Source organism: Sinocyclocheilus rhinocerous, unplaced genomic scaffold, assembly GCF_001515625.1.
Source record: "Sinocyclocheilus rhinocerous isolate Xijiao unplaced genomic scaffold, SAMN03320098_v1.1 scaffold1310, whole genome shotgun sequence".
Lineage (NCBI taxonomy): Eukaryota > Metazoa > Chordata > Actinopteri > Cypriniformes > Cyprinidae > Sinocyclocheilus > Sinocyclocheilus rhinocerous.
In genome coordinates, this window is record NW_015635534.1 from 634,985 (window position 1) to 639,400 (window position 4,416).

At 41.5% G+C, this 4,416-nt stretch overlaps 1 pseudogene; it reads left to right on the forward strand.

The window, feature by feature from the left end:
* The window catches only part of LOC107747160 (vacuolar protein sorting-associated protein 54-like), a 20,066-nt pseudogene that overhangs the window by 5,924 nt on the left and 9,726 nt on the right, over positions 1–4,416 (forward strand).

Below are 4,416 nucleotides of genomic sequence, written 5' to 3' on the forward strand. Positions count from 1 at the left end.
GAGAGTGTATTAATAGACACTGAGGGTCTTGTTCTGTTCCCTGTCAGTTCTTGAGCCGGAGGAGTATGTGTTTTGTCTGGGTTGCTTGTGTTTATCTCTCACACTCGTGAGAACTCAGACGATGGCAGGTTGTTCGTCTCTGTGGTTTTCTGAAGGTTACGTGACTCTGCTTTTCCGCCGCTGACGCTTCTGAGGAACGGGCCTCTCCGTTTCCTTCGCAAGAAGCTCTTTATTTAGTTGTCAGCTGATCGGAAAATCATAATCTGTTTTGTAAATGTTTCTGTCAAGGGTTTCACGCTGACTGTTTGTTTGTCTCTCAGAGGGAGAAGATTCACGAACGCTGTAAGAACATTTGCCCGAGCAAAGACGATCTGTCAGTGCCCACCATCACCAACAATCACGGTACCGTTGAGTTTGAACAATAATCAAGTCGTCATCAGTGCACCAGCATACAAACATGCGCTTGATTGGAGGAACTCGAATGAATCTGTTTTGTGTTTGTGGCTCATTTGTCTTGTAGATAAAGCCAGAGCTGAACTGGAGCAGGTGCCCAAGGTGAGAACTCTAGCTTGAAAACCACAGTCAGTTTCTCTATCTTCCAAAACAGACCTACCAAGAGCTTGTGAAGTGATGAGATACACTTAAAGTTTGAAGAAATTATTATTATATATATATATTTTTTTTAAGTTTTATTGATCAGAACGGCATCATTTATCGATATTGCATTGATCAGAAGTGACAGTAAAGACATTTGTAATGTTACAAAAGATTTCCATTTCAAATAAATGATGTTCTTTTGAACTTTTTATGCAAAGAATCCTGAAAAATAAAATGCATCACAGTTTCCACAAAAATATGAAGCAGCACAACTGTTTTCAACACTGATAATAATCAGAAATGTTTCTAGAGCAGAAAATCAGCGTATCAGAATGATTTCTGAGGGATCATGAGACACTGAAGACTGGAGTAATGATGCTGAAAATTCAGCTTTGATCACAGCATTTTAAAACATATTCACATAGAAAACAGTTGTTTTAAACTGCAATTATATTTTACAATTTTACTGTTTTTACTGTATTTTTTGATCACATAAATGCAGAAGAGAGACCTGCTTCAAAGCTAGATCTGCTTTAAACCAAAGTATGCAGTGGTGTTTGTCATCTTTACTTGAAGAGATGCATGAAATCCCTGGAAAATTCTTCTGGATCTGAGTCTGCTTAAAAAGCGTGTGTCACTGTTGCTCTCTGTTTTAAAGGGCAAAAGTTTCCTTGCCTCTTGACTTTCTTTTATCTTCGTCTCCCCCAGATCTTCATGAAGCCTGAGTTTGTGCTGAATGATCCAGCCACATTTAACGCTGTGTTGCCGTGGTCTCACTTCAGCGTCGCCGGGGGCAACAACAGCCGAGATGTTGCATCGTCACGGTTACTGCAGGAAAAGGTCATTATTTGGTACCATAAATCATCACTAGCAGTCATTATTTTTTTTACTATTTTGAACGAGTTGTTTATTTTTGTATTTTCCATTTTTATTTTAATTTTTGTTAAATCCTTAGTAATTATGCTGTGTTTTTTGCGATTTTTATTAGTTTTAATTTTAATATGCCTTTATGGTTTTTATTTTTTTTGTTTCAGTTTTAGTTATTTTAGTATATAAAGTTAAACTAAATTAAAATGAGAAATTACTTTGACAACTAACTGAAATAAAAAAATATATATTTCAGGTCAATTTTATTTCATTTCAATCTATTATTTTTTTAATTAAAAAAAATACTACTAATTAGGGCTGCACGATTAATCGAATGCGATTGTCATGCGCATTTTGTTAGTAATGCCGGTTCTGTAATCAGCAGTAAATCATCATCACGTGCTTTCAGATCGAGCAGCATTTACTACACAGAGCCATAGTTCACTGACAAGTTACGCAAAAAAAATCGCAGACGATTTTATTGCGTGATTATGAAATCGAAGAAATAATTTGCGATAATGACAGCTGTTTGCATAGCTTCTCGGTGAACTACGGCTCTGTGTAGTAAATGCTGCTCCATTTGAAAGCATGTGAAAATACCACATTTAATAACATATTTTTACTCCAAACTCGCTTCATAACGTCAGTCGAGTGTTTGAAATAAATCCTTCTGTGAGATGATGTGGCTTCTTACACAGAATAAGGCACGCAACATATTTCATAGTATTTAAGCAGTGATAAAGGCATTGCATTATAAATATACTTTATTTTAATTAAAATTATAATAATAATAACTCAGATAACTCGTATATTGTCAAAATTGTGTGTTTATTAGTCACGTTAAATCAATAAAAGCAGTTAAATCTTCTGTTTATCCAGCTACTGCTATAGGCATTTCCTGGGTTTCTTCTGCGAGGCGTATTTGGAGTTTCAGCGCGAGAGCGCCCTCTGGCCTTCGGATGGAGATTTACTGCTGATCACAGAACCGTGTAAAACAGTCGTATAATTAAGACATGACATAAATAAGTTAAATAACAATGAACAATTAAACAAATAAAAACACTAGTAGTAGAAGTACATAAATGAAATGAACAGTCTGTCAGAACATCCCTTGATAAAAGGCTCTGAAACTCTGTGTGTGTGTGTAGTTGAGTCACTATCTGGACGTGGTGGAGGTGAGCATCGCTCGGCAGATCTCTCTCCGCTCCGAGGCCTTTTTCCACGCCATGTCGTCGCAGCACGAGCTCCAGGACCGTCTGCGAGAAACGGCCGACGCTGTGGCCAAGCTCCGCGCGTGCACCGCCGCCATCGACCGTGTCATGTGCCGCGGGCCGCTGCGAGCGCTGCGAGACGCTCTGACCTGCAACAATTGCATTAAGCTACACAACAAGCTCAAGCTGATGGCCGCCGTGCACCAGACGCAGCCCACGGTGCAGCTGCTCCTCTCCACCTCAGAGTTCGTGGGGGCGCTGGAGCTCATCGCCACCACCAAAGAAGTGCTGCAGCAGGAACTGCAGGGGATTCACAGCTTCAGGTGCTCAAACACACGCTCACGCTTACCAGGAAACATGCTAGGAGAATAGGAATGTGCAATGCATGCCGCTCATTTCCTGTTATTTGTGTCCGCAGACATTTGGGTTCTCAGCTCTGTGAGATGGAGAGGTTGATCGATAAGATGATGGTGGCCGATTTCTCCATGTAAGCTCAGAGCGATCTCAGTCGACCCTTTGAGGAGGACAGTCAGGTCCTGGAGAAGGTCAGGCGTCTTTCACGTGTCACCAACACGCTTACCAGGAAACATGCTAGGAGAATAGGAATGTGCAATGCATGTCGCTCATTTCCTGTTATTTGTGTCCGCAGACATTTGGGTTCTCAGCTCTGTGAGATGGAGAGGTTGATCGATAAGATGATGGTGGCCGATTTCTCCATGTACGCTCAGAGCGATCTCAGTCGACCCTTTGAGGAGGACAGTCAGGTCCTGGAGAAGGTCAGGCGTCTTTCACGTGTCACCAGGAATCAAATGTGTGAAATAGAAGAGTTCATTGTAGTGTGACAACATACCATAACTCTCACAGCACGCAACTTCCTCCTAAAAGAGCGTTTATCAAAGCTAAACTACAAAAATGTATTCAGTTTATAAAAGGTTTAAATACATGCGGCTGTATCTTATTTAAAGTTTAAGTTTGGGATCAATGAGACTTTTTTTGTATCTTCTGCTCACCAAGGCTGCATTTATTTAATCAAAAATAGATGAAAAATTGTGAAATATTATTACAATTTAAAATAACCGTTTTCTATGTGAATATATGTTAAAATGTAATTTATTGATACATTTGAAAAGCAGCATTACTATTAAGATACTGTATGTCTAGATTCTCTGGAGGGTGAACTTTATGCCTGCATGTCTCAATCAGAGAGTTTTCTCAGTAATGCAGTCGTCCTCAGACTCACCAGTGTTTGTTTCAGGCTACGCTCGGCATCATCCGCAACGTGGTGCTGGAAGTGCTGGACAGCAGTCAGAGGAGTCGACTAGCATACGTTTCCTCGGCAACCAATCCTTCTGACGGCAGGACCAATGAGGACGAAGAGGAGGAGGAGTCTGGAGGCCCCGCCCTTCATCCAGGAGAGGCGGAGCTCGCGTATCTCACGCACGAGGGGCTGTTCATCAGCGATGCGCTGAATGAAGCGGAGCAGCGCAGTAACGTGGCAGCACATGCGCAGACGAGAGCGCAGACGCGCACAGACGCCTGCGGGAGCGACTCGGCCTCAGCAACCACCGAATCTTCCTCCAGCAGGGAACACAACTCCAACACCACCTCCTCCCTGCCCATAGGGTGCGCTGCTGCGATGTGAGTTACACTGCATGCTATTAGCTTTACAGAAACATACTATATACAGTAGTGCTGGGCGGTATGACCAAAAATTTATATCACGGTATTTTTCAAAATTATA